Below are 13421 nucleotides of genomic sequence, written 5' to 3' on the forward strand. Positions count from 1 at the left end.
AACCCTTTGTAATGAATTTTTACAGTTGTTTTTACTATGTACTCACCTAACGTAAAGTCTCTGTCTTGAAATAATAGTATGTGGACGAATCTAACACCGTATTCTAATTTTTTAGTCGAATCAAACTTTACCTATTCCTTAGTTTGTTAGACCGTTGTGACACAATGGAAGATTTGGCGAGTCTTTCTCCATTCCTCTCTGTTTTTTGCCTTAGAACCTCTTGCAATTGCAGGCACGTCCATTCTCAGATGTTGTCTTACCATCGCTTCTGTCTGTCTGTTCTTCTTTTTCCTGATACTGTTCCATGATGGAAGGTCTTTTCAAGCTTTGAAGACTTTGTAATATAACCATAGATTTTTAGCTTGCGTTTTTTTACGATAGTTAGCAGGTCATCATGAGGTCCAATCGCTAGAGTAACCCTGTCTCTAATCTCTTGGTTTGTAATGCGGTCTTTAAATAAGATATCTAGGATCCTTTTGTAGCATCTCAATTCAATTGCTAGGATCCTCCTCTCTAGCTCTGCAGTCAGCGTCCAAGACTCGCAAGCATATAAAAATGTTTGCCAGGGAGCGCATCAGTTTGATATTGAAATAACCATATGCTTCATTAATCAGTTCTGAAATCTATAATTAAAGATTTGTTTAACCAAATGTGTCTTAAGTTAAAGTAATTGCCAGTTAATAAAAGTCAGACATTAACTGTGTAATGAATCATGATTTACTGAATGTCATATCGATAAAACAGAATCATTTAATATGAATTAGGTTTTACCTTTATCACCTAATATGCCAATCCCATTTCGTTAGAATGGTCCCGAGTTTGTAGTAAGTCTGAACTAGAGCTGAAATGTTTAAAGTAATCACATAGTGAAATTAAATATTCGCAGATTATCTTACCTAATTTTATTAAATATTATTTGTATATAAATAACAAGATTTTATTTTATCCATCCATCCATCTCAGTGGCGCTACAGCCCATGGAGGGCTCTGGCCTGCTTTAAATTTTATTTTATATTTATAACAATATCACATTACAGTCAAAGTTTCCAGAAACTATAGTCTTCATGTTTTTTTGTTTTATTTTCCTTTTTATATAGATCTAAATTTATTTTTTCTGGCGTCTAAAAATTCCACAAAAAATGTTCATAAAATGTTTATTGGAAGCAATAAAAATAAAAAAGCTTAACGAAGAATGAATTTGTAGAATAAGATTGCGAATCTCACCCATATTCATTAATGTGATTCCGTTCTCCAAATACCACTGTGTGTGAAAAGCAATGTTCTGTAAGATGGTCTCGGCTAATGTCGTGGCCGCGAAGAAAAGACATGTCAACATGAGAGTTCGCGTTGTTCTGGGAGACCAGGAAACAGTGTTCTTTGACGTGGTCAGTTCTTTTCTCTTCCTTAGAGTTGTATGGACCTTGAAGCCCAGAGCAATGTTCCCTGACACTACCAGGAAGAAAGGGAGCGTATCCGCAAAGAAATGATTGACGTACACATCAAATACGTTGATAAAGACAATATTATCGATCATTACATTGGTGGCAACAACATGAACAAATGTGATGTTTTCCATTATAGAAAAGGTACTCACATTTTGTAAAGATGGAAGAAAGAGCGTCCATGGTAACCATAAAAGATAGACGCATTCAACCGAAATGATAGTTCTCTTTCTTGTTACTATATTTGAAAATGCCATGGGTCTAAATATAGCTATGACCCTCTCCAACGTAATGAGAACTGGAAACGAGGTGCTACTGAATTCACCCCAAAGGTGGATATATTCAGTTATAATAAAGGAATAGCTAAGAAAATAGCTTATTGTTTCACTGTATTGGTAAGCACAAAGTCCTGATATTGACTTGTTGGGTCCGTAATATATCAAGATGGATCCGTAATTTAAAGCCCGGAAAAGACACAGTGTGTCAGCAATGACCATGCTGAACAAAAGAATGTTGGATTGTTTGTGGAGCCCGCTACGTCTAAGTATCTGCAGACTAAACATGTTGGCGACAATTCCTAGAATAGACATCCCTGGTCTTACGTAGCACATCAAAAGGAGATTCTGTTGGAATTCTTGAAAACTCTTTGTCCGCAAGAAACAGAGATAATAATAGTTCACAGAGGTAGGAGATGAATACAGGGTGGAGACTTCAGCGTCATCTGTATTGTTGCTGATTGCCATCGTTAGACTGTTTACAAATTTCAGAGGATTAAAATCTGCAGCTTACATCTTGATTAAAATATATAAGAAAGATCTGTATATAAAAAGATTAAGTAAAAAAAGGGGAAAAGACTCTATTAGTTTTCTGTGAAATGTCTGTCCTTCCGTCTGTCCCGTTTAGATCTCGTTAACTAGAAAAGGTAATGAAAATCTGACATCATAATATTTTAGTCCATTCAAAGTTCTTATGCAACGGCTACTTTTTTTAAATGCGAAAAATCTAATTTTTTAAATCCCTTATGCAAGCAGTTTTTCTCACAAAAATACAACAATTTTACAACTGTTCACTATTGTCAGTAACAAACATGAGAGGCTCTTTAGTAGGGGAGATATCTATTTACCATTTCTTTAAACACATTTATGAAAATGGTTTCAGACGTTTTGTTTATTTTTTATTTTTTATTACATTTGTATTGCTACGTTATGTAAGTTATGTCCTACTAACTACTACATTTACTCAAAGATAATGTTTACTTTTTTTAAGAGAACAAAATCTATTTAGTAAGCATATAAGTTGAACATAAATTAAAACAATAACTAATAAGTAGGTTTTCATATTATCGCGTGAACTGCGATTTCGCGCTACAAACATAGAGCAATTAACAAAAGAATTTTTTTTATTTTTTTACGGAAATGTTTTTTTGTTTTTTTTTAGGATTTGAATAAGAGATTGACACTTTACAAAATAATTAGATCAATTAGATATTCATTATAAGACATCAGTTAGGCCAGGTTAGCACTTAGATTCACATTCACCTATCCTTTTGTCTGCTGGGGCTCCTTACAAGATTTGTCAACCTTCTTTCTCCATTCCTCTCTGTCATTGGTCTTTGATAATAATTAATTATAATGTTCTTTCTGAAAATATTGATACCTGCCTTTTTAATTGCCCGTTTGGACTACTTCGGGGGCCGATTTTGAGTTTGTGTTAAACTGTCTGTAACCTTGTTAAAGTTATGTTCTATAATAGGTATCTCTTTTTAAAAACTATTTTTCTTACACTTATAATATTATTATCAGCTATGCAAGCCAGTTTGACACTGTGGTTCTCAGCACGGAGAGTTTTAGCGATACGCGACACTTTGGCGCAGACGTTGTGGCGAAGCCACGATATCTCGGGTTGCTTTAGCGCCGGTCATTTTGGCGATGACCTCTTTTTACGCTTTAAGTTCAGTGGCTAATTAAAAAATTCACAAAACTTTTTATCATAAGCATCTATTTTTTCACTATGTTGTAATATGCTCATATCTAGTATACTTTATCCCCCCTTTAAAAAAAAAAATGTGTATCCTTTATTTACCGACATCATGTAGGCCTCTATCTTTACTATGTCTTCTCTTTCACAGGTGAGAGTATCTGTGTTGCTCTCTTGTTAGACAAATTCTGTTTAGAATATGAGCTGGCAGTTACAACCTAAATACTCAATTTTATTTTTTCAATAAATACTTTTATGGTACCGTTTTGGTGTTTCTTTAGCCTTCGGGGACTTGCAGTCAGTTCTGCAGGTGGAATTCATTTCAACTTTTTCTGCTGCTAAAAACGTATATATCAATCGCATTCACTGGCACATATATTTCTAATTCTAATTAAGAAAGCTCTGTCACCAATTGGTTTCGATTACAGGCTGTCAGAAGCTCTTCCATTAGTTTAGCAAATCTACTTAATTTTTTTTTTAAAGATATCAACACTTTGGAAATTATTTAGAATTACAATGAAGCTGTTTCTTTATATAAAGGTTTGTAAATTGTATTGACTTATTTATGTGCATTGATTTATTTATGTGCACAAATACTTTGAACCAGTCACCAACAAAAAATTACCAACCATTGATCAAACATAATTATTCAAAGTTCTGGTCATTAGTAAATATATCATCTTTTAATGGTTGGTATTAAGTTTCCATTGTGAGGCCTTTTTTGACCGCAATAGTATAGGTCAGTGATCACTAATTTTAGGCTTTGAAACTAGGTGCGTGCGTATAGCAATAGGGTTGTTCCATATTTCCTCCATGTCGTGTGGTAATGTTGTTTACATTTTATGACCTCATTGATTTCAATGTTGTTTAAACGGTTAGATAACTTTAGATAATGTATCTTTGAATCTTTAATAATTAATTTGATGGTCTAAGTAGATCCACTAGTTTCAGGAATCAATCTAAGTTTTTCTAGGTGTTGTACTACATCTTGATCTTCATCTAACCACAAGACATTGCCATTATTGTAATTTAAAACTATATCCACGTGACTTATCTTAAGGAAGTCAGACATACGTAATAACCCATAGAGAGAATGTAGTTTAGACTTTGATGAGAAGCCGACCGAGACCACTTTTTATAGAAGGCCAAAACACTGACATGCGACGTCGCAATCTGTGGGCATTTTAAACAAATAGCTTCGTCACTCGTCAGCATTGAGCTCATCTATAACCAGTTGTCTTCCTCAGACACACAAACGAAGACGTTAGAACATAGCCTGAAATAAAGAAACACACATTTCTTATTCTAAACTTGTCGCAACTATTGAATTAGTTGTGTATTACTATGTTATTAGTCTAATAGCGCCGATTTCATCAATAGGCGATGACGTCATTTGCGATATTTTCTTTTTCTTGTGTAGTGTTAGTAGATGATCTCCCCTTGCTACTTCGTCATAATTTCTTATGACATAAAATGATTACGTAGTAAGGCTTTCGTATTTAATCGTCTGTTTCATTCTCTCCATCTGGTGCTGTAGAGCCAAGTTATATTTTGTGAGCTCTTGAATTTCTCCTTGGATCTGATAATGGATAGCCTTATCATTGTTCCTTGGATATATTTCTTGAAGGATTATTTTGACCCCTGTATAGGGTGAATTTTATTTTCACATTATATAGCTGTTTGTATTTGGATTCCATCGTATTTTGTATTTTTATAATTAGATTAGAAGATTAGAAGAATCTATTTTTTATCTTTCTATAGGGTCTCAGTTTCAGTCTCAGTCTCGGTCTCAGTCTCGGTCTTAGTATTGAGATCTCAGCTTTAGGCTACAGGACTGAGGTGTCCATCTCAGTTAGTCTTTCTGACGTTTCAAGTTTATTTTACGAGTCTGAGGTTCCAGATTCCAGACTGCGGGTTGCTGTGTCCAGACCTGGTGATACTGTTCGAATTTTGTGAGCTTTGGTGTTATTGTGAACTTTTGCTTGTTTATTGTGGATGAACAGTATCTTGGATAGGAGATATATAGACTTGTCATGAAGTTGTTGTGGAATATTGATGAAGGCTATATTACTGATCCTTATAATTTAAGGTGAATAAGTTTGTTCAATTTATTGTAATCATATTAGAAGTATTGAATTTCCACGTTATATTGTATGTATGTATATTGTGCTTATCATTATCATTAATTAGATCGCATTGTCATTGTAAATACATGACTAGTTTAAATTCATAATTTTATTTACATCATCATACACATCGTTTATTAGTTTATACACAACTGGGTGTGTATGGTGTGTCTGTCGGGCTGAACCTTGGGACCAAAATAACATATACTATGATAATAATATAATATAAAACACACATTTGGAATTTAGGTTAATTCTAATACATTAGTAATACTTTATAATATTTTAAGTTCTAACAATACTCTAGAACCAATTTGTACAAGTGCTCCTTGTATGGAATCAGCCAGGAAAACTAACGACTTGGCAGAGTTTAAGATAATGATTAATATGCATGACTTGATTGACGCATGATATGGAAATGTATGGGATTATCTTCTTTTATGAAGTAACGTCTGGAATATATAAGATAAGATAAGAAGACGTTCGTATAGAAATGGACACAGTCGAGTCTCTGTCACTAAACGATGTAGTTACCTTAAGAGTCAAGCGCCAACTCTCGGTAGATTATCCCATTCAACAATATCCCTGTCTATATGGCCTCACTAAGACATCAACAATGGTGCGTCACTAAACTAGCTAAGTACTCGACACTCTCAATTAGAATATCTACATTTGTTGGTGTTCTTGATCGAATCAGTTTGTTCTAAATAGATTTGAAGTATAATTTCTAAAAATATTTGAGTAAGTTGGCGTGATGTCCATAAGAGATTAAGATTAACACTAAATTTAAGGAGAACGGCATATACGTACATTTTTATATTACTAATAATAAATAATATTATTTTAAAATGTTAACCAGCGTAAACTTGAAGATAATATTAACGTATCCGTACTGATACAATCACGGTATGTAGACATATAGCTGTTATACGGTTTCTCTTTCTATAATTTTTATAATTTGTTTTTTTGCTTTTCATAAATTGAATTTAATATACTTGATTGTTTTTTTAAAAGATAAAGTATTTTCTTTTTGTGCTATCTTTTTTGCAATGATGATTCAGAGAAATATCAAGTAGTTTAATGTTGTTATTTATCACTCGTCAAGTTTCTTGAGATGATAATTGTTGTCTTTTTCTTTTAACATTCCATTATATTGAAAAAAACATTGTACTAAAAATAAAAAATAAAAATATACTTTCCCAAGGTCAAGATAAAATTCAAACCTAATTTTCATGTCGATAAACGAAACAAATGGAAAGTTCTAGACGTCTCTTTTTTATTGGCAATCAGATGACGCTTAAGTAATCTCAGAGTAGTGACTTGGATGTCGCTCAGCCACTCCAGATCTTGAATCACGATACTCAAAGCCGCATTCTGTATCATCTTGATTTCCGAATTCCCATAATCGAGCCAATGAGTGCACGAGAACATAATGTTTGACATAAAAGACAAGCATCACTCGCTGAGTAGCCCCTCTTAGTTTACAGAATTCATCTTCTCTGGCTTAACAAAAAGTTTATGAAACTCAATAGAATTACTAGCAAGGGCTGTATAATAGCTATTGAATTTTAGTTGCACAGAGTAAGTATCTACAACCAGCATAAACCAATACTGTTTTTACTAATACTATATTAAGATCACCTGAAAACAAGAAAACCAAAATTACTTGAAAAAAAAACATAGCTTATACGAAGTGTAATTGTTTCATTTAGTTTGGATCTGTCATCTATTAGATCTAGATGTAGACCAACGACAATAAATCTGTGCGATTAATAATATTTTTACCGTTTTTATAAAACGCTGTTTTCTCAATACAATATAATCCTATCGTTTATCTGGACCAGTTGAGAAAAAAGGGGGGAAGAAAGAAAGGTATATCTTGGTGGACTTTAACGTAATTAGCTTTTTAAAGTATTTACAGAAAAAAAGGGGAACGACCTTAATTCGACCTTAATTCGAACAAGTGGCAAAGGCATCCTCTACTAGTGAGTTACTTATGACTAATTGAAGATTGTGTACTTATATATTGATTGTTTCAATTTAGAGCGGTGACCTATAAGGGGGACTAATTCAGCTTACACCAACACTTCAGTAAGATACAATTTTTTTCCCTTGTTCGAGATACCAAATCAAATAATTAATTACCAATGTGTAATTCACTTATCGTTTTTGTTCTTATTCATTGTCAGGTAAAAGAAACAATTGTGCAAAATTTCAGCTTGATCTGAGAGTGGGTGTCGGAGATATAACGTGTACAAACTTTTTACCAAACAGACAGGCTGATATAAGCTGTGGGAAAAAAAAAGAATTTTGTACCATTTTCAATATGAGATGTTATAAAAAATAGTGTAATGAATCTCCCTATCCAGGCTTTCTGCAAACCACACGACACCACCAACTCAATGAACTTGACAACTCCGGGCTCCAAAATAACGTAATAGTTTTATGTCAAATAAATTACAGCCAATGCTGTACAATTGGCAACAACGTAACACAGACTGTACAAATATCTCTCCGCCAAATCAACTCTTGCACTGGCCTCTCCGTCTCGTCTAGGACTTGTACTGAGCAGTCGTAACTAACCGTAGATCAAGAAGTTGTGTCTCCTGGTCTCTGATACCTTCGCTCTTTATATAGGGTCCCTGCTGGCCTTCTAGAACCGGACAGAACGTCGCTCGACCATTCTGGGTGGTCATATGACTACATCCCCCGTGACGCCCGTTCACGACGCCGATCCTTCCCGAACCGTCATGTTGATACCTGTCTCGGCTGACCGTCGTAACTCGTCACGGTTGACCGCTCGTCTAGCGCTGGCCTGAGGCGATTTGCGTCAACTGACTAAACACACACCACCACCCCCATCTGTGCCACCACCAGGCTTATAATAATATCAAAATATCAAACTTATAGTCACTATTGTAATTCAAGGCTTATTCACGAATGTTCAGATCTACTTTTTAGACTACACATGTTAGAAGATCATAGTGTCTTCCTTTTGGTGAAACGTTGAGACCATTATTTCTAGACTGGTGATCATGAATCGTCTAAGTAAATACTTGCTATCGGCGATGTATGAAATTGCATTATTTGTTGATTTAAGAAATAGATACAAGAAATTTGTTTAATCATTGCGCATTTTTTGGCCTTAATTTTTGGCGGACCCCGAAAGAGGAAAAGACGCTATTAGTTTTGTATGGAATGTCTGTCCGTCCGTCTGTCCGTCCCGTTTAGATCTCGTAAACTAGAAAACATAGTGAAAATTCGACATCATAATATTTTAGACCATTCAAAATTCTCAAGCAACGGCTATTTTTTATTTTCTGAAAGCGAAAAATCTAATTTTTTAAAACACTTATGGAAGCATTTTTTTCATAAAAATACACCACTTTTACAAATATTCACTATTAATAGTAACAAACGCGGAAGGCTCTTTAGTATGGGTGGTGATACCCTACCATATTTTTAAACAAATTTATACAAACGGTTTTAGATTTTTGTCAAAAAATATTTTTTTTTTACATTTGTATTGCTAAGTTTAGTATGTTCTGTAATACTAACTACTACATTTAAACCAAAAAAATGTTAACTTTTTTTAAAGAGAAAATATCTATTTAGTAGGCATATAAGTTGGACATAATTTAAAACAACAATTAATAAGAATTTTGTTCGTATTATCGCGTGAACTGCAGTGCGATATCATTCACATTGAATACTTAACTAAATAAATGTTTTTATTCTTGAGGAATAAGAGATTGAACCTTTACTAAACAATTAGATCAATTATATATTCATTATTAGTCATCCGTTAGGCTAGGTTCACATCTAACTTCACATTCACTTTCACCTATCCTTTGGTCTGCTGGACCGCTGGGCACTACACAAGATCTGTCAACCTTCTTTCTCCATTCTTTGTGATTTGTCTTTGATAGAATTTCATTCTGGTGTTCTTTCTGAAAATATTTAGACCTGCCTTTTTATCTGCCTGGATCGACCACTTAGGGGCCGATTTTGAGTTTGTGTTTCCACACAAACTGTCTTTTGTAATCTTGTTTTCTATTTGGAGCCACCCAATTTACTTGGCATAGAGTCTCCACTTACCCTTGGCGGAGGGTGGAACATCTAATCGGTTCTAACTACTTGTCTAGAAATTCATCAGCTGACCTAACCCTAACGACCAGCGTAGGACCTAATCAGCTTCTTGTTGAAGAAACGTCTGTATTTTATTAGTCAATATACGTTCTGAATCAAAACTTCAGGTAGTTCTAGATCTAGTTTTTTATAATCAACGTACCAAAAACATAAATATACATTTACAAGATTGTAGCTTTGGCCCAGTGGCTAACGTCGTTGGGACATTGAGCTGACGATGCTAAAGTACGAGCTCGATACCCAGGCATAGCAAAGATGTTTTGTTTTTATTTTTATTGTTTAATTTCATTTTATTTTAAGTTGTTTTAATATGTTTTAATGCTTTTCTTGTTTGCTCTTCAGGTCGAAATGAAACGACAAGTCTGCATCTATCTTATTTTCCCATATATTGAGATACAACTAGTGTTTCCTTATCGCTATAAGATGTATATCTGCTACGTGTATGCTGTATCACTTTTGGTGGCCAGTGTTTAGACCAACATATATTCTAAAGGAAAACGTTGTTTGATACAATCCAATTGTAAAAAAGTGTTATATATCGCGCGAGAAAAATCTGGTTAGAACGAAATAGCTGCAGTTCGACAGCGCCTGTAGCCAGGAAGGACGTCGAGTCAAAGTCTGGAAAAAGCAAGATCTAGTCGTACACTGAAGCTAGTCAGTCATCGTTCATCGCTTAAAAGTTGGTCGACGTAACAGAGGCGCCCCACGGAAACGCTTCAAAGACCAGCTTAGGCGTCAACTTTCCTTGGCTGACATAGAAGAGAGCACCTGGCTGCATGCGGCGTCGGAACGAGACAGCTGGAGGTCACTCACGAAGGCTGCAGGATACACATTTGAGACCAAAAGAAAATCTGCTGCCGAGGACAAACGCAGACGACAAAAAGAAAATCTAAATCGACCACCTGCGGACAATGGTTATGCGTGCCCTGGATGTGACAAAATATGTAGGTCGCAGCTGGGGCTGCGCAGCCACGGGAAATACTGTATTCCTCACTAATCTTCGGACTCGAAGACAAGCCTTATTATTATAATTTCTTTTGAATAATGATAGGATAATGATGATAATACATATATTATCCATGAGAACATTTGTTGTAAACTTTGTGAATAGCACACAAAAATCTTTACACTAACAAACGAAGTACACGTCCTTTTGGTTATGGATTTATGTTTCGTTAGGTACAATACATAATTGTTTAAAGTATCAACTTGATCGGAGAATGCGTGATGGAGAATTAGCTTAAAGAATTATTCAACTAGACTAAAACCAACAAATGTAGCCGTATCTGTGAATACTGGAGTATTAGTTTTCATTGATGATATTAGATAAAATAATGAATTACCAGTAATTTTACCATCACAAAAGAGATACAAGACACCGATAGCAAAGACAAACAGACACAAACACTCTTTTGTTCCCCTGGCAATCAAATCCTTAAATAAAAACAATCTGGTATAAACTTTGTCACATGTAAATTATGAGTGAGTCTGGTGTGAATGTACACTTTGGTTTCTTATAGTTATAATGTTTTTTCTTTGTTGTAATGTTTGGTGTAATGCACAAATTGTAAGACAAATTTCCTTACGGATAATAAAGATTATTATTATTATTATTATTATTAATTAACAAATTGGTTACTTTTTTGTATTGATTCATGTCTTGTCTATGTCAATGAAAAATTGTGCGAAGTTTATACTTGATCCGAGAATGGTTGTGGAAGAAATAAAGTGTACACACTTTTTACCAGACAAACAGAGTGAGTTGATATAAGATTAAAAAACATTTTATACCATTAGAACACGGCTACCATCTCCTGAAAAACTTTTACATGAAATATACCTTTCTAAAACACATACAATTCTTAAACACATTTTTCTCCCGTTAAGCCAGTTACATCACATCTGGACGAAGTGGTCAGTACCTTTCCATTAAAACTAGAACAAGAAAGTGCTTAAATAATCTTCCCCCCCCCACCCCCCTTTTCATTTAAGGTGTTTCAAGGACACGTTTCGTCACATTCTTATAGCGCTTGTCGTTTGTGTGTGTGTGTGTGTGTGTGATTATTTTCTGTATGTGATTGTTGTTCGTGTTTGCATCTCTAATTGTTATTGTTATAGTAGTAACGCTGAGGTGGACAATTGTAATCACATTGAATATCTGTTAGGACCAATACAATTATTTTATCATATCTTTTTTTCTGTCCCTGCATTCATAGCTATAAGAAGACCTGGGTGCTCTATCCAAGACATTTAATGCTCCTTCGACGCCTCCATGAAAGATGACTCCGCTTCAGAAGTGCATACGCCGACAGGACTGCATTACAAATAACTATCTTCTGCTAGAGGCTGGTGCGGACAGTTTAGAAGCACTAATCACCGTTCGAAAACTGCGCTAAGTAGGACACTTGTCCCGCATGTGATATGAACGCATGCCAAAGGCGATCTTCTTTGGCGAACTTAATTAAAAAAGGACGAGGTAACAGAGGTGCCCCGTAAGCGATATAAAGATCAACTCAGGGGTCATTTCGCCCTCACTGGCATAGAGGAAAGTAGCTAGCAGCAGATGTCATCTGAAAGAGACAGATAGAGAGCTCTAACAAAGGCTGTGTAACATTGATAACCGAAGGAAAGTCCATATTAAAAACAGGGGCACAAGACGGCGGACGACTTCTTTATCTGCACGAGAGCTGCAGTATTAAAATAGAAGATTATTAAAATAAAAGATAGAATATATATTTATCTATTGTTTGTTTTTTATTTTAAGGCTTCAACTTATAAACGAGACTAATTCAGCTTATACCAACACCTCTGTCAAGTACAATTTCAATCCTTTGTTCGAGATACCAAACAAAATAATTAATTATCAATAGATAATGAACTAATTTTATTTCTTTTAATTGATTCATGTGTTGTCATATAGAAGAAATAATTGTACACAATTTCAGCTTGATCCGAAATTGGAGGTCAGAGAAATAACGTGTACAATCATTTTACCAGACAGACAGAGTAGGTTGATATAAAATTAGTTACAAAAAAATGCCAGTACTGGCCAATACTAAATTTCTAGAGACATTTCAGGTATATACTGCAAGTACATTGGGGCGTGATTGTCCTAAGATGTTCTGACTGATAAGTAAGTCACGGACCATTTTCGTCAAAAGATCTATCTTAGACAGCCATTGGATAGTTCTGACATGAAAACTTAGAGAAGAGACGCGAGAGTGATATACATTCTAAAAAGGCTTCACTTTAAACTTGAAATTGAGTTTCTTAAGAAAATTGTTATAATTTTTACAATTCCTGTTATCAGCTTTTAAATTCTTACAGGAACAAAAAAAAACTCTGCGTGGACATGGAGTTCATAAACGGCTATAAAGCTTTTCTTGGACATAGACATAAGAATCACGGGGAAAACTCTGGTTTGACCGTTATAATTTTGAAAATATTTTCTTCTTCAATTTAAATTTGTTCTGGGGTCTATTCAATGTACAACTAGAAGATTGAACACACATACGACAGCGGGTATTCCCGTATGTATTCATTACACAATTAACTAAATAATTAGTCGTTCAGGAACGTTCTTCAAAGTCTGGATCTATTGACCTATCACTGAACTAGAATCTTTTATACCTCTAGATCCAGAACTGTAATCTAGAGTACTGTCTTTTAAAGTTGCCATGTCTGGATCTCTATCAACAAATAAGAATTGTATATACTCTGAGTTGAT

This window comes from Biomphalaria glabrata, chromosome 18 (assembly GCF_947242115.1).
Source record: "Biomphalaria glabrata chromosome 18, xgBioGlab47.1, whole genome shotgun sequence".
NCBI classification, from domain to species: domain Eukaryota; kingdom Metazoa; phylum Mollusca; class Gastropoda; family Planorbidae; genus Biomphalaria; species Biomphalaria glabrata.